Source organism: Haliotis rubra, unplaced genomic scaffold, assembly GCF_003918875.1.
Source record: "Haliotis rubra isolate DU_JTF1 unplaced genomic scaffold, ASM391887v1 Scf367, whole genome shotgun sequence".
In the NCBI taxonomy this organism is placed as follows: Eukaryota; Metazoa; Mollusca; class Gastropoda; order Lepetellida; family Haliotidae; genus Haliotis; species Haliotis rubra.
Window position 1 is genome coordinate 945,084 of NW_025767043.1, and position 19,121 is coordinate 964,204.

Genomic DNA, 19,121 nt, shown 5'->3' on the forward strand with positions numbered 1-19,121 from the left:
CTTCCCTTGATGATACCTTATATAAGAATGCAAATATTTCATTCACTCATATTGCAGTTTGAATACTTCTGCTACTGATTCCTAAGAAATCACGCCGCCTCCGTGGTGTAGTGGTTAGAGTGTCCGCCCGGAGAGCGGAAGGTCGCGGGTTCGATCCCCGGCCGCGTCATACCAAAAGACGTTAAAATATGGTACTTGTTGGTCCCTCCCTGGCGCTCGGCATTAATGGGTACAAGGACTGGTCGGCTCGGAGTCAGTATACTGTGTCTGAGTGGGGTATTCATGCTTCACTGCGGGATGGTATCTCAGTGAGCTGGCACTAAAAAACCAGCGTAAGTGTGGGCTAGTACAATCAGCCACACATACACACGCATACACGTCGTCATATGAGCGAAATAATCTTAAGTACGACGTTAAACCCCATTTCACTTCACCTCTCCCGATCATCCGCCTCCCTCCCGACTAACGCCCCAGATGAGAGAGCGTCCTGATGTTCCTGTACCCAGAATGATCCCCTCATGGCATAGTGTCAGCATCTGACACATCGAGTCTCATCAAAACAAACCTACTGGGATGATAGTCCAATCTTGTTATGCTCGTTTCCTTCAGCAATAACCTATCTCAAAAGAAATAATTGAAAATACTGTTAAAATGAAAAAAAACCAAAACATTTCTTCATCTAGTACTTCACATTCAGTTACTTTCATTGAGGTATGAAATATGTCTTTAACCTGGAAAAGACCTATTTCATTTAGCAGACCTGAGAAAAGCCGGTCAGGTTGAGCTGTTTCGCTTCCAGTACCTGATGAACAGGAATGATTGCATGGGTGCTGTACACGCTAAGCGCCGAAGCTCTTCTTTAGACTACACGTCCCCGTCTTATTCTCATTCAGTGTATGTTAGTTTAGACGGTTATGAATCATCGGTGGTGGCGGTGTGTGGTATCTACATTCAGCCGAGGTCCCATATCAGTTCAGTCCTTGGATGGGTGACCGTGCTTGGCATCTTGACTCCTGAGAGTTTCTAGGATTTCTGTCCTGCCCCACAACGAATAACACATATGAGTTTGCTCAAACTTGCAACTGTTCACCCAGTAGAAAATGGTACCCGTGGGATAAGTCATATGACTATTACCCTAGGGCATAGGCAGCTTGGGTTAACCACGGTAATAATGTCCCTTATGTTTAATGCGCTTAGAGCATTCTCGTGCGGTGTGGAGTTCAGCGCCATATAAGTAGCAATACTATTTATAGTACTATTACAGACATTTGTTTCAGCAGTCATGTTTGAACGACCCATCATGTTGATGTCTGACATGGTATCTTTATGTGCAAAGATAACCTTGATGACACTTGGTTTCACAGTCTGCTGGATTTTAGAGCTATTAATGTTAGAAGCATAAACTCACAATGATGAACTTCTGATAACTGGCACCTGTCAAGGGACGGTTCCTCATATAGACTCGTCCAGTGGTTAGATAACGCCCTAGGCATATCGGCACCACGAACAACACACTTCAAACTTCCTGGACAAAATGTTACAGACACTTTCTTCCAAGATGAAAGAGGACGATACAACGTCAGCTGTTGAAAGGGTCTATATGGAGTAGACGTATGTGGTCAATTACACAAATGACCAGGGATTAGTATAACAGAAAGCAACTGATTCTACAATTACAACACTAAAATGCCTGCGCACCTAGACGCCATTTTGGTAACTATTTACACCCAGACAAATGAAAATACCAAGGCTATAAGCCTGGTCACGGATTTGTTCTGCACGGATGGATTAGACACTGAGAAACGACTCATTATTCAAACCCATCAAACATCAAACGATAGACCTTGAGAAAATTTGATCTGGTTTCAATTGACCAAATACTCAAGACTAGCTCCGGCTGACAGCGCATTCACTTGAACCATCTTGAGATAGGTAGGAACTCTTGACTATGTATGCTGTCGACCACAGAAGTAGTCATGGAATTTTACACTTAACGCGAATGAACGCATTATTGACCGAACTGGCAGAGTGTGGTCATTCGCATCCCACTTAAACCTTGAAAGACTTCTCTTTGAGAGGTGAAATCAAGCGAAACCATTCTTTTTCTCCAGTCTTAGTTTTGGTAAAGAGTGTTGTCTTCGCTCTTCGTTTCATTACAATGAGATGACATGGTAACCTACCAGTATGGTTGTGTATGATCGAACTGTAATACAAAGGTTCTTTATCACAAGTATGTGTGGGTGAGAGGCGTTGTGATCAATTCAGCATATGGCGTCATGTGGGGCTAGTCTATAAAGCAAAATACAATATCATTTTCACTTAAAGCACCTCTCTAAAAATCGACACCGGATCTTCCAAGGGAATGTGTACATATGGTATATATTTTCTTGACAACAATGTGGTTACATTGGTGAACATTTGTCTAGTTTCTGTCTTTCACGTTTGCCAATAAATGCATTGACACACAGTAATGAAGCCGATTTGGTCATTTTACTAGTATGCCTTTGAACGTCTTTTGGTAGCCTGATGGTCTGTTTTGTCATATCAAAGTCCGGGTTTGATTCCCCATATGTATACTATGTGCATGAAGACGGTTTTGGTGTTCTCAATGACAATGTTTTTACTGTGTTTTTGTCTACTGATTCAAGGTGAAGCCTAGTGGTTAAAGCGTTCGCTCGTCACAACAGCTTGGTTCGAAACCCCACAGTGTCCCCAGCAGTGGTATTGCTGGAATATTCTTAAAGCGGCGTAAAACGAAACTCATTTTCTAAAACAATCATTATTCCGTACTTTCTTTCATTTTGTATATTTTGCAGGTGTATCGCAGTGAGTGTTCTCATGTACTCAAACTGACTTTCAAGTACGTGTTTCAAAGCTTATACATAAAATCTGAAATTACTTCTAAAGCTTGTGCCTTTAAAGGTGCTGTCCCGTAGCCAATGGTTCATGATAATCATACTAAATCCATACAATTCAAACAATGCTTTTAATGAATACATATATAGCTAAGTTACAAAAACAGAGAGAAACCAGCTTGTGACAACGATAAGATTCACGAACACAAAGCTGCAGGCATCATCGAAATTGCATCAGACAATAGTTAAGCTGTTTATCAGGAGTTCAAGCTATTACGTATACGCTGATATTCTGTCAAGTTTACTACGGCGTTGTTAGACGTTGTTCAATAAACGCGACGTTAGGGTAGCCTAATGGTGAAAGCCTACCCTCGTCACGCTGAAAACCCGATTCGATTCCCCACATGGGTACAATGTGTGAAGCTCATATCTGGTGTCCCTCGCCGTGCTATTGCTGGAATATTTCTAAAAGCGGCGTAAGACGATACTCACCCATTCTCTGTTCAATAAACATTATGTCATGTGAGAGTATGCCTTACAATCATTCTGTGGCAAACGCTCATTGAAATTATTGCCAGGTACCCATCGATAACCGTTATTTTCATTTATGAGTACTTTCGGCTTGTAACCTTTGTATAGCAGCAGTGTGAAGTATATCACTGAGTGGACTGTTCAACAAGCACCGTGGTACCGATGATGCTTCTGCCTTACGGCCATTTTACAGCAAACATTGTCATGTACATCATTACCAAGGCCATCAGATAAGCACAAAGACATCAATGTTTATATACGGCATAGAACCACTATTTGGCACATACTGTGACATTTCATTGCCAGGATAAATCGAAGATATCGATTGTGGTTATGCCTTTAAACCATTCTGCGGCTAACGCAGTGATGTATAACATTACAAGGACCATTCGATAACCACTATGACATCAATGGGTACCCCTGCCTTGAAACTATTCTACAGCAAGTACTGTGATATAACATCCGCAGATAGTTCGATAAGCACCATGCATATGACATCTGTGGCGCCCGTTTTATACAGCCTGTCAGACTAGCCGGCATCTGATCTATGATTTCATAACTATACATATTATGCATGTACAGAGAATGCAAAAAATATATATAAAATATTTAATAATTTAATAATATATAAAATATATATATAGATAAAAAACATCCTCAACATACTCCTCTGTGGCAAGCGTACATATATTTGGAAACTGGGTACATGATCTTGAAATTCTTTGATTAAAATTGGCATATTTCCCTGTAGTCCTATCGTCAAGATCTTTGTGGGAACAATTTACATCTGACATGATCTTGTCTTAAAAGCCAGCACACGCAGCTATTCTCTCCTTTCGGCGCAGAAGTCTCTTGCTATTTTTGAAGTTGTTTCGTGAGGGCATTTGCAGGGAATCTGCGGTTTATTACCCCATTCATATGTAATGTACCAATATAACTTGGGCTCGGAAGGTACATACACGTATACATTCCATTAAGTAAATTAACCTTCATGATTAAGTTCAGCCTCATCATGATTTAGTAAACAACGAACATCAGTTTTACATGTTCAAAGAATAACTCGCCATCCAAAATATACATTCACGTTAAGATAATGCTTAATATTATACACACATACCTATTCCAATTATCTGCACATGTAATTGAACCAATATTTCTGTTTTTAAAGAATCAGTGCCTACACAATGCAATACTTCTATCTTTAAAGAATCAGTGCCTACCCAATTTCCCTATTCGTAAGGTACCACTGACTTGGGAAAGAGAATACTGAAAGGTGTACATAAATATCTCTACCCTTTATCCATTCCGACAAAATATAGCCAATATAAGTCCCATTAGTTCACGAAAGATGACATCAAAGTAGGTTATTACTGCTAATCCCAGTTAATACCAGCGTTAATGTTATTCATAACCCCAGAACCCATATTTCGAAAAAAACATTGTTAGTGTCAAGATGAAAGAGAAGATGACACTGTGGAGGAACAGAAACATCCATCTTGTTGATTGATGCGGAAGCAATACTTGTCCGCTTACGTAACCTGTAAAACTCAGGGCCAAGTTTGGATGCTTTATGAATATGCATAACGATGTTATCATCCAACTAATCAAGCCCTAAGCCCGGGTACACTATGATGGTCATATGATAACAGCAGAGTGACCTATAAAGCTTTAGTAATAATCACTGTTGCTTGTGAGTTGGCAGAAGCTGAAATTGATGTCACAAGTCTTAACCCTACTAAGGCATGATTTGAGAGTGTTCAAAATGTTCGAGGGAAATGGTATCAACAATCTTTGTGCTGTGGTCTGAACTTTAGAGCATTTTTTTCGGAATAGAACCAACGTTTATATTTGCAAGGTCAGGGAAATTGCCTTAACATAATGAAAGCACTTCGAGAACGCGACTGGACGACGGTAGAGTAAGTTTCTTGAGTGATTGAGTGAGTTTTGTTTTAGGCCGCATTTAGCAATCTACCAGCAATATCACGGCGGGGGAAACCAGAAATGGGCTTCACACATTGTGCCGATTCTGGGAATCGAACCCGGGTTTAAACTACTCACCACCGCTGAATTTCCTGAATAAAAGCAAGTGTACAGAACGGAACTGTGATCGTTCTATGAAGTTTTAAGTCATTTAATTTCGTTTGCAGATAAACCAATGCGTCAGGCACATGTCACTGCAATGCTTATTTAATGTTAAATCAACAAAGGCGTATAGCAGGGCGACGAACGGTAAATGACCTGGACCAGACATTCCGGTGATTTATTTTCTCTAACAAGGGTATACTATGACATCAGGTGAATCACCTCGTCTCTGATCCGATAGTACCCAAGTGCCCGTGAAGATCCGGGTTAGAATTGGTCTTCAGTAACCCATGCTCGTCGTAAGAGGCGATTAACGGGATCGGGTGGTCAGGTTCGCTGACTTGGTTGACACATGTCGTCGTATCCCATTTGCGTAGATCGACGCTTATGTTGTTTATCACTGGATTGTCTGGTACAGACTCGATTACATACAGACCGCCGCCATATAGCTGGAATATTGCTGAGTGCGGCGTAAAACAAAAAATCCCCAAATCTTACGGTAAGTAGATTTTGATGGAGAAATTTCTAATACGGAGTCATACTTGGATTTTACATCGTTGTACGATGTACAAGTTGCAAGTAGTTGATACAACAGTGACGGTAAATAGGCATACACGTTATGTTTTAGCTTCAAGGAAAAGGAATTACGTTGGTAAATTTATAACGAGAATGTACATACGTGATTAACCGCAGAAACATTTTTGGATCACCGACACCAGGTAACATGGTAAGAGCCATTGCATAATAAGGTCAATGTTGTTTCATGACACTAGCTTTAAAATCCCATGGCGTGCCATGACCTTTCCATTTTGTTTCACGACTACTCCATGACGCATTTCAAGATCCGCTTGTTTCCAATGACCTGTTCATATGTTGTTCACAGCTATGTTTCTGGGGATGTTAACGACAGGGTATTCGTTTGTTCTGACATTCTATGTTTAAAACAAGGCGTTAGTGTTTCCATGGAAACGAGATAAATAACTGACAACATGCCGACAACATCAGCACACACAAGGAAATAAACACATCACCTTTTCAAAATGTTTCCCAAAGCTTAACCAAGACAAAGGCAGAACATTTTAAAGTAATCCTTTGCTGAATACAATGACGAAGAGTAGCCCAATGGCTAAAGCGTTCGAGGGAGACACGGTCCTTGCATCCGAACCAGAATGAAAATTACGAACTCTTCGTAAAAAAATAGACGCACGCACTCATCATCGTTCGTCCCTTTCTATACGAGACCATTGCCTCTTCACGAGTACGTACACAACGATATATTTGCGAGGTAAACTTATCATTTCCGTGTATCTCATAAGAACATATTATATGAACACGTTTTCTCATTGACAACAGGCTGATGTTCTTGAAGATGTCACGGGGTACGTAAGTACATGATACTGGAGTTGTAATCAGCTTGAGAGGTTTCAGACTGTTTAATGGCTTCATAAATGCTATCTTAATGTAGCACTCGTTTGAAGTAAGGAGACGTCTAGCCCTCCTTTCGTCAGCCACGTCGCATTTGTAACATGAAACACAGACGAAGCTAAACACAAACCAAATGCCTCTAGTTACATTCTATATTCCGATATTGTAAATACATGTAAATCGACGTAACCTTGTACATGGATTCTGACAAGTGTCCCGCTGTGTATGGCACTGGAGTATACAATAAAAACCCAACAGGTTGATGCTAACGTAATGCCAACCGCCTGTTTAAATAAAGAGCAAACCTTCCAGCATTGTATTTCTCAAGGTGTCTCTTATATATTTATATTGGAACTTATACAAGCTTTTAAGCGAAACTCTCGTTTACTTTATCGGGAAAAACATACGGACACGTGGTAAATAAGGCATTGGTAGATTGCTAACATGACAATGTAACGCTAACAGTGGGAAGGACTCCTGTTATCTGAAGGACACGCAAACATGATGATTTTCTCATTTGCAGCAACAGATTTTGAGATAGTGCCAATTATTTAGTGTGTATTTTCGCAATATTCTCGAGTGCCTCCTGACGTGGGTTCCCAAGTGAGCACTAACATGTGTCTCATGTCTGTTCTTGCAAATCTTGTCAAATTGCTCCCTAATGTTTGTTTTTTTCGGTCTCGTGGCATTTACCGTTATGTCCTTGCATCTCCTCCTGTGTGTTCTCACGTGCTTAGCATGTTCAACGTCAACAGAACGTTTTTTTATCACAGCACATGATGTTCTTAAAGATCAAAGAAATGACTATTTACTCTGTGTAAACTGTCGTACAATTTTCATAGGGAATAGCTAATAACTTTATGTCATTCAAATCTTGCAAATGGTCCTTGTGGGTATTTCGGATCAGAATAGATCCTGAAGTACTACATGTAAATATGAGGATACCGGCGCCGCAACGTTGGAATCGGCGTTTGTGTGCCATCGTCGACGACCGGGCAACGTTGTCTTTTACAGGCAACCCTTGTTTACTATAAATATTCGATATACTTTGTTTCGAACTAAAAGTTGACGTACAAAGTCCACATTTTAATGACTTCTGATGTGAGCTAAATTCATGAATGAACAGATTGTATTCGTTCGATCGTTTTATTATGTACCAAACTCGATATAAAGGAATGATGTATATTCGAATACAGCGTTCGACAATAATTCAAAGATCGGGTATGTTTGTTTCCCAATGTGTATTACATAAACTTCGTTGTGTCGAACTGACAGTTGCCTCGAAGGAAAAGCTGGGTCAATGCGTATTTAGTCATCAATGCATTTTTCGGTTGTGTGGAACCTCGGATAACTCGATGTGTACGCCCTTGCACCTTCTCCACAACGGCGTTTCACAGTATTGCTGTTCACATGTTCATTGTGTGCTAAAAACTCCTTTGCGTTGCTTTAACGTTTGCAGATGCACAGGTGAGCGTTACCAAAGTGGTTAATGAAAAAAGGGGGAAATCAAAACTAAGGTCATCATGTTTATCAAACGAAACGTCAATAGCCGAGTCGCGTCTCTGGTCACCTTGACCTTCACTGCCGTTATCTGGCATGCTGGATTCCCAGCGACTATAAAATACATTAAACACGGCATGTGCGCTGGATGTTGATCTTCGCAGAGGATCACCTTGATAACGTCAGTCTGCTGTCGACGTTGACTGACCGACTGACTGAGTTTGGTTTTACGCCGCTTTTAGTAATATTCCAGCAACATCACGGCGGGGGAACACCAGAAATGGGCTTCACATGTCGACATTGAATACAAGAGAACCTGCGTGTCATTCGTTTACATATTAATCTTACTCGAACTTCGTTGTCGGTGAGAGTGAGCAAGTGAATGAGTGAGTGAATGGGTGGGCGAGTGAGTGAGTGAGTGAGTGTAGTTTTACGCCATATTTAGCAATATTCCAGCAATATCAAGACGGAGGACACCAGAAATGGCCTTCACACAATTGTAACTGGGGAATCTAACCCGAGTCTTCGGCGTGACGAGCCATCACTTTAACCACTAGGCTACCCCACGGCCCCAAAAGGGGATGGAAAGGTTCCCCTTTAAATTGAAAAGTATTTGAATCATGTTCTGTACATCTATACCGGGGAAGCTCTAATTTTTACCCTACGCCCAACGTCCCCTGGTTATCTCCCGATTGAAGGTTTAACGAACGATGACGTCTTTCAACAAGGTCACTCAAAGGTAGTCTTACAAATGTGGGCGCCGGTAGAATGTAACAAGGCATCCATTTATATTTCTTAAACACTAAAACCATGTATTCGCTGTGAGTAAATCAGCGATATTGGAAATCTTCGGATGTAATTCTGAATGAAATACCGAAATTCTATCATTATAATTGTAAAATGATCGGGCGCTTCTTAAGAATGCATTTGCAAGACCTATCAAAGCGGTTAATTCAAACGTTTACCCTCAAGGGTATAAGCGATTCCCTGTGTCCCTAACAATGATTTGTCAATGTTCTATCAACACGGGTATTGAAAGAATATTACACGGATGTGTGCACATATGAAATGTTCTATCAATATCAATACCTCAAGAATAATCAATCAATATATCCTGAGACATTCGATTCATCAATAGTACTTTACCGTCAACAGTATCTTACTCTGTACTTTACAAAACTCGTAGCCGAAGTGACTGTGCGTTCTCATACGTTGTCACACTTAAGAATGTTGAATGAGGGTGAGTATCTTAAGAATGTATAACTATGTGAAACGTTCTCGCAAAGCGATCTTTCAATGATCATAAGACATGATGCACATTATGGAAAACAGAAGCACTAAATCATGTAAATAACTTGTGTTGTAAATAACACATGGCTGTAATGCGTCTTAAAACAAATACAGACAATGGCCCTGACAGGTGTGGATAGTCATTGCTTGAATAACTGGCATTACAGAAAGGAATAACCAGCAACACTGATACTGCCTCCACAGAGTACTACCAACTCTGTTTCCATCTGATGTCAGGATGGTAATACTTTTGTCACTGGAGTGACAAGATCTGCCATAAACTGTCTATGATCACTCGACTATAAAAAAACATGCCTTCTTGGAGAGCTAAGTGACGATAAGATATTTGGATTAACAACTTCTTTATTAAAACTAGGGGCGACGTTTTTATGTAATTTCGAACACCGTTATCAAGCAAATAGAAACGACAAAACCCTTTCCTCATTCTTGAGAAATCTTTGCTAAAAGCAGTGTCGATTATACAATTGTGACTATATCATGAGTATATATATGCTTCAGCAGTATTACAGCTGTACATCGACGAGTGATGTTCAGAAAATTTCCCTCAAACCCACAGTGCACTCAAATTCAACTTTTATCTCAACCGTAAGCTTCAAGAAACGGTTTTAAAGTAACAATTTATGTAATAATATTCAACTTACTGCAATATTACATCCTGCGATCAGGGAAGATAAATCACAGCATTATCTTCAGATTGATCATATTTCATCGGAATAATCATACAAAATATTTTCATTTAAGATCGAGTTGCATTTTCACTTTCCGTGAAACAAATTCTACAATTACACACTTTCAAGACTGTATACTTCATCTTTGGTGTGAAGAAACTGTCAGAGTCTGAACATAATTGCATTGTCATAGTAAACAGCAATGGATACTAAAACTGTGTCGATAGGCACTGAGAAGGACATAATGCCCCAAACTTCTCACAGTACAAGATAAACAATAATCTATTGCCTCGCAACCCCATCAAAATACCACATGAGTTTACATTATATGCACATCCAATAAAAACTTGAAAAAATGTGTATGCCACTATAACAATGATACTTACTTAAGCTGACGACGACAGTCAAATATACCATCAGAGAAATCCCTCCTCAAATCTCCACACTCCATTCGATATAGGAATAGGACTGCGTGTTAGTCCAGACCGGTTGCAATGTTCATTACTAGACTTGATAGAATGGATAGAGGGAGCTTAGTGGTAAATCCTACAGCAAGCGTTCCGCTGTCTCCCTTCCGAGATAAGCCTCTGTGAAGAGCAGAAAGGGGATGCGACTATCGAACTGAAGAACGCTGCAGTAGAACGAGAAACTGTCAATAAACGAGTCGCTGCCTGTGCTGATGATAACACACCTTCTGAGCAGCAGGACCAGGGTTGGCAGAGGTTCAGTGAGAGGCGGGCTTGTCCACTTGATGGTACAGCTAGAATGTGTTCAGTTTTACCAGACATTACTCATGTCCCGAATTGAACTTTCTGCAATGAGGTGTGTTTGTCCGTTATATATCCAATTTCTTAAATGACTTTATTGTTAAACGTATGTTAATTATATTATAAACAAAGACTTTTTTATATGTCGTAAATTCGTACAAATATTTAAAACGCGTACACTTAAAACGCAAATATAACACATTCTGTTGCTCTTTAAAGTCAAAGATACAGTTATAAATAATTTAAAAGGTTGACACAAGTTGATATTATTTTGATATATTCTTCTGCAGAAAGTATGTACAAAAATGTGTAAAACTACATACATGCTCATATTGGTTATACAACGCCTCTTTTGAGTATAAAAGTCTTCAAAAACAAATTAGAGGGCTCAACATGATCATATAATCATCTATATGTCTACACATACATATTATATACTACTTACAAATGTATTTTCGTTTACAAGGGCATTACAATATGGACGTTCTCTAATCACAAATTAATTTTCACATGAGATATTACAGGGATCGTCGTTGTAAGGATACATAGCCATATATTTCTAATCACACTCTTTTTACAATTTCACAATCCTGAATAATGTTCAAATGTAAATGACTCTATAATTTTATATATGATGATAGTACTGCATGCATACGTTAATACGTAGGTACTGACTTCCATCATGCGTGTCAGGTTTCAATACTAAAGAAGAAATGACGAGGACGACGCCATCTTGAAAGACTAATTTAACATTGTTCATTGTCAGTCCCGATGTAAAAATTCATGAGACCCGAAACGAGCTTCCCACGGTAATCAGGTAATCAAAGGATGTTGGTTCGGGTTAATTAGGCTTCTCGTGTTGTGTTGATGACACCTACGTGTGTCATGATACTGAACGAGGTGTCTGGAGGTTGCCGTATTCTCACAGAAGCAGGTCCTGGTTTTATTAGCAACTTAATTCATGATTATTGGTGTTGATGACAAGCCGTCAACAGGAACGACAATGAACAGTAACATTAGGTTTAGAGATACAGCAACCCTTTCTGCCGACCAACTTTCTTTCAGGGGACCTACTGAAATAGTTCGAATTATCCCAGGTTCGATATAAACCATAATATGAAAGAATGTAAAAATAATACAAGGGAACAAAGTTTTTACTTCGCAGCAACTGTACGATCGACACGGTGGTGTTTGACAGTTATAAAGAAAGACTTCGATTCAGTTTGTATAATGCAAATTTAAAAGTTAGTGATGAGCACAAATGGACATAAACAATGTTTAGTTTCAAACAAGGCACTTCTTGAACGTAAAGACCAACGCAATGAATTAACAATAGACAGTGGATCATAGCACCCCTTTAAGTGTTTTATATGTCATTTTCTCCTTTCACAGGAAGACATGACAAATGATTTTTTACTCATTATACCCAGGGATAATGAAACATAGGTGTGCATGGCGCCGTGCTCATGAGAAGGCAGATACTTAATCGACCTAGCCCTGTTTTATTCATGTAGGGTCGGTCTCGTGGATAAAGCGTCTGGCCGAAGTGAGGAAGATCTATGCCTTGATCACTGGCTGCGACTGAAAGACGTTAACCGATGATACCTGTTTCCATGGCTGGCGGTCGGCATGAAGCGGCCAACACAAGGTCGGGTCGTCTCGGATCAGTTTAATGTGTCTGAGCGGGGTATTTATGTTAAACTCCGATATGGTATCTCAGTCGGATCACCCTATCAAACCGACATCAGTTACCGTGCTAGCATTTGCAGCCATCAATGTTTGTTGGTTGGTTGGTTAATGAGACACTCAGCACTATTCCAGGAAAATGTTGGCGGCCTGCGAATCCATTGACAAGATGACCATCGTCACGTCGTCATGTCGCTGCAAATATAGTACACAATCTCCAAACGACTGAAGGCTGAACGTCATTTTACCTCAACTCCCTCACCTAAAAATGGGCTTCAATAATTGTAATATGAAATTACCCCACCGTTCGAGGGCGGTGGGCGAACCTACTGATTCAAGCGTTAATTCTGACACGCCAAACACCCTACTTCGAATCTCATATGGGTACAATGTATGAGCCCCGGAGTGATATTGCTGGAAGGTTGGATTCATACCAATCTGTTTTAAACAGGTGATTTACACAATATGGAATTGATCATGTTTCATCATTATTGGGTTAGATAAGTTTTGGGTATTTTACTTTAAATTATTTCGCTTCAAATTTACCTTTTATGCAGTGTTCTGCTGACGATCATGTCCATAAAGAAAAGTAAGCAGGGCAGCTCACTTCATTGGTTAAAACGTCGAGACAATTTCCCCACTCAATCCCTTTACTTTAATGTACAAAGGGTAAATACATCGCTGTGAAATATTCTATAACAAATAAGGTGTTAATTCCCCAAACTGATTGAGGATGTCGTTTAGTATTCGAGGGGTTTATTTTCAGAAAACTTTGATGGAATGTAATTTCGTATACATTTTATACCGGTGTGCGATTGGGTTGAACTATAAATGAATGATTTAAATCTCTTCACCTGACATCGAACCAGCACACATGCCATTCACAAAGATACAAACGACTTTGTTTAACCTAAACTTGTCAAACCCCAAATGAAGTGGTTCAAATAACAAATCTCCAAGCTGACCAAAGAGCCCGTCTCAAGTTTGCAAACATGTGCCCAAATCACCTAATAAACTCATTGAATGCTACAACAAGCCAGTCCACATATTTTATCCGGGATAACGTTAACATCTGGTCGTTATAATCGCAGCGTTTATTCAATAAACAGAGATTACAGACCATCGCGAAGCTGGCTGAAATGGGAAAGAACTGGTTGTTGGATTCATTGAGTTTATATTGGCCTTGGCTGGGCTACATAACACCGTGGGTAGAAAGCCAAGTGCCTATCGAGACGCGTTATTGCAGGAACGTATGCATAATTGTCTTGTTTGCTATCAAGGGGCTGGTTCCATATGGTGACATTGTTCGGCTACTTCAGCCGTCTCGAGCAGAAAATGTACAGACATCAGTTGTCGCTTTATTTAATGCCACATATCTGTTAAATCCTGTTATTGCCAGTTTAGAGGCACCAATAGTCTGGTATTCAGTGTTTGTTACAATGATCCCTCATGCATTTGTTATATACATTCACCAACCCACACTGGATCAATTCGTATTTTTCCCAAGTAGGATTGTACCGCCTCAGTTACGTTTGGTTGGCGATTCCGTTTGAAGATGTCTTCCTGAACAGAATTCTTCGACAACTTCACAGCTGGGGTTAGGGGAAATCTATGAGTGTTTTGTAGATGTACTTCAATATGTTGCTAATTTTGATTGAAACGTGTTGCAACAATCGATGTATATACCGATGGGTTTTTTTCCAAATATCGATTATAAAGAGGTTCCCTTTGCCGTGAAAATAATCAATACCTTCTTCGTAGAGTGAAGACAGGTTTATGTGTTTTATTAATTTTATAAGTATTCTGTATCTACAAATAAGGATTTTGAACGATGGTTTAGATTGAAAATATAATTTACAAAAGTGTTCAATTTTGTTTTTTTATTGTGTTTGCCAGTGGATGAATGTGATATCACAATCGCAGTATATAGTAAAGCGAGTGAGTGAGGTTGATTAATCTATCATTGAGGGTATTTCTAGAATTTCATGTCGTGTTATCTTGATGTGGAACACCAGAAGGGATGCATATTTTAGTGGAAACTCACGATGACTGACATGATGATAAATCGAATATCAAAATCTGGGCGCATGTACAAATCGAACCGACGAACATAGGTTTCTGGCGAGGCTAAAGCAAACTGGCGGATCTTACATCATGTTATGGGGTTACAGGTGTCTCCTTTATAGCGTCTCGTGAGCCCAAGGGTAGGACTTAGTTTTCAGCAACCCATGCTTGTCTCCTCACTTAAAGATCTGGGTCAGTATTGGTCTTCAGCATCCCATTCTTGTCTCCTCCCTTGAAGATCCTAGTTAGAATTGGTCTTCAGCAACCTGGGCTTGTCTCCTCCCTTGAAGATCTCGGTTAGAAAAGATTTTCAGCAACCTGTGCTTGTCTCCTCCCTTGAAGATCTGGGTTAGAATTGGACTTCAGCAACCTGTGCTTGTCTCCTCCCTTGAAGATCCGGGTCAGTTTTAGTATTCCGCCACCGATGATTGTCTCCCCCCGTTGAAGATCCAGGTCAGTATTGGCCTTCCGCAATCCAAGCGAAATGTCAGACTTGCTGACTTGGTTTATACATGTCAATCTATTCCATTTGCGGAGATCGATCATCATAATATCAATCACTGAAATGGTCCAGACTCGATTATTTACAGAGTGTCGTCATACAGCTGCAATGTCGCTGGGTATGGCGTGAAGCAACACATGAAAATATATCATAAGTAAAACAGACGTGTACATGTATGATCCCGTTATTTCAGGCTATTATAGGCCAGGGATAGAACAATAGTATACCACTTCTATCTACGATGATACTGAAGGGTCCAATACTAATTGTTACAAACTGTAGCCTATTTCAGTCTTGCAACTACTGAGTTAATATTTCCTAGAGGCTATGGTTGTTAACTCTTGAGTTCATAAGGTGTCTTGTACTAGTCCTGTAGGGCAAGCTCACACCTTTCATGATACCGCCAATAATACTAAACTGACGTGCAAAGGAAATTACACTCCTGGTGATTTGGGATTTTGTGGAAAAATAAACAAGTAAATATTTTGGAAAGTATTTTGATTGTGACTTTTCGTGGTGAAAATGATCTCAAAGCAAAACCTGTGTACAATTTTTGTCGGTCAAGGTTATATGTGACATTAAGGAAGCATTGAAAGCAATTTAGTTAGTCATACATTTCCAACTCAAAAGAAGTAAGAGAACACCCAATTCTACCATGGTATTTAGTCAATCTATCATGCCCGACTCTTTCATATTACACAGTCAATCCATCATGCAATGGTATATTAACTGTAGTCATATGGAAGAATTAGGTGTCAACAGCTTTTGCGTAGGATATAAAATATCAATACGCTTTCATAAATTACATTTTTTGCACATACGTATGTTCACATTTGAATGAATAGCTACATGTAATCAGACCGTGTGGAGGTAGTGTACGACTTCATGTGCCGCCACATCGACAGCTGCTCGTACCTCATCATGCATGTAACGTAAATACATGTCTGTGCTTTACACTGGCTCATCCCTTCATCGCTCAGCATCAGCTGCTCTTTAGGTTTCTTCAGAGGTGATATGACAGGAAATATTGCTGCCATCATGTCCGTGTCCGTGGTGTTTCAAATGTGCATACGTACCAAAAAATACTAAGGTAATTCTAAAACATTTTTCGAGCTATTCTGGTGCTGTAGTGGGTCCTCTTGACCCCATGGATAACAGCTACGTATTTGTGAGCAGTTGTTGTGACATATTGTAACCAGATGAATTCCAAACCGAAACACAACGGTCAATTTATACATCGACAGAACTAAAGTATGAAACCAGTTAATGAAATACAAGACCAACGAGTGATATACAAACCACAAGCCAGGTTATATACGCAGATATATACGCTAACACAAAGGGCCAAACAAGGTCAGCAGCAATGAGCAACAGAAGCCATAATATGACAGTACACTTACGGACGTTTCCAAATAGGTTCATGTCAGTCATCGAATCAGGAACAGCGTTGTCAGCTGGCGGGAATGTGCTTCTTCCAAACAGGCATCCAATCTCACAAGAAGGCAAGACGCAAGTCAGGTGGTATACTGCATCGAGTCGTTCTCGTGTCGTTGTTATGTACGTAAAGCCAGGTTTCTCAATCTGTCCCAATCCGAAACTTTATAAACGATCAAGACTGTCATCTTTGTCAACAACTAAGGGAGAGTACTCTAAATCACACTTAACTCTACTACCAGATAATAATGTAAATATGGGAGATGTCACAAGCAACTAGATACGAACGACACTAACAATTCATTAATTTCTCTCCAAGTAATATAAAGTAAATCGCTATTGGCAAAGAAACAATAATCACTGCGCAAAACTGAAACAAAATTTAACTGCCGTGTGATTTTGAAGGGCGTGTTCAAGATATATATAAGCTCTATAAGCCTCCTAGAGCATTTGGAGGTGAAGGCGGGCCTCTTTGCTCCATGATTAATACAGACAGATATAATTATCTTAAGACTTTTTGTGCTTTCTGGAGGGAAATAATATTCAAATAAGAATATATTACCTACTTCTTAAGAATTTTCGAAACCACGGAAATTTGTCCATCATCTCAGCCCTTCATATCTGCATTAACATTCTGTGAAAATATTTTGTTCTTGGCGGGTACAAGATGGCGCTTAACTGCAATTATCATTTCTATGGCACCGTTTCAAGTTTGATATCATGTTCAAGGCATAGAATAAACAAGAAATATAAATATCGGTGAGAATTATTTAATCCTGCTTTAGGGGCAATGGCATAGCTTCGTGGTTAAAGCGTTCACTCATCACGCCGAAGACCCGGGTTCTATTCCCCACATGTTTACAATGTGTGAAGCTCATTTTCTGGTGTCCCCGCCGTGATATTGCTGGAATGTTGCTAAAAGTGGCGTAAAACCATATTCAATCACTCACTAATCCTGCATTTAATAATCTATAACTGCATTCCAACCACCTTGTATCATTTTGGATACAATAAACAGAACGAATCAGTACTGTGTCATAGCCGTGGACATTTCCTTAAATACATTAACAGCATCCTGTTGAAATATATCATTCGGTGTGAGAAGTGAGAAAATATGTTTAGAGACGTATTTACCTACATGTAGCATTTTTGTTGTTATTATTATGTAAACAAATTCCACACAAGTGATAAATTAGTTCCTGCATGTTGAAAATTGAGGAAATCGAGTACCACTTCCTGGCATGTGTCCTAGCCCATGAGTTATGATGCTGTACTCATTATTAAATTGGCACATGTTTGTGTAATAGAATTCCTTACACAAATCCTGTGTAATATGTTTTATACAGAGTGATGTATAATTAGGAACTAAATAAAGATGTGCATCTTTTAAGAATTACTGTTGATGCACCATACCTTGTTCTGTCTCTTGAAAGGAATTAAAATGCTTTGAGAGTAACTATACATGTTGAGTGAACATAAAAACGCAAAATATTTTAATACGCCTCAGTTTAAATTCATCTTAGTTTTCAGCTGATTTTTTCATTGTGTTTTGGTTGTTTTTACCACTGAAAAACCATCCTCGAACATTTGATCAACTGAATATGATGCACATGTGTATCGTTGTTGTCTTCAGAACGTACTGCTATAATGATGAACTGTGTATTTTTCATATGACATTTATAGAACTGTTCCTGAATAGTTGATCTGAATGGGAACGTCTCCTGGGTCTGATGGACACAGCTGTTGTCGGTGGCGTTCCATCCCTGCGTCGTCCCAAAGGCCGTAAAACGATAGTGCTTGTTGGTACCCTACCTGATGCTCAGTGTCTTCGGCATAAAATAGAAGTGGTCGACTCGATCTGAGAAAAATGTGTCTTATTGAAGCACAAACATCCATGTTACACTGCTGCATCGTGTTTCAAGTCTGGTCAAGCATAACCACACACAAACGCACGTACGCACACGCATAAGTACACACACACACACATCACATACGAATATATTCGTACATATTCACCTTAGATTTCACCTCAAAGGGCAACTCACCTCAGCCCCAGACTCTCGGACTCTCAATAGTTGTCAAAATGAAACAAGACCAGAATATCCAGTATAATGTCTTGTAAGACATTGTAAGACCGCTAAGGTCTTACAATGTGCTGCAGCAGGTATGACAGGTTTATTGTGAATAAAGTTAACCCAATTCGGCGTTTGGAGTCAGCCAAACGTCAGGGTAAAAGACTGAAAGAAAACACAAATGTGATAAACAAACAGTCTAAACCTGATCCGAATACCGTGAT

General features: G+C 39.6%; 1 protein-coding gene across 1 annotated transcript in view; it reads right to left on the reverse strand.

Annotated features, from left to right (window-relative positions):
- Positions 1-10,988, reverse strand: part of LOC124285722 (orexin receptor type 2-like) — a 104,329-nt gene extending 93,341 nt beyond the window's left edge. Inside the window, exon 1 of the mRNA XM_046722000.1 lies at positions 10,759-10,988. The gene's annotated coding sequence lies outside the window, so the exon portion shown is untranslated. The remainder of the gene's footprint in view (positions 1-10,758) is intronic.
- Positions 10,989-19,121: the final 8,133 nt, after the last annotated feature.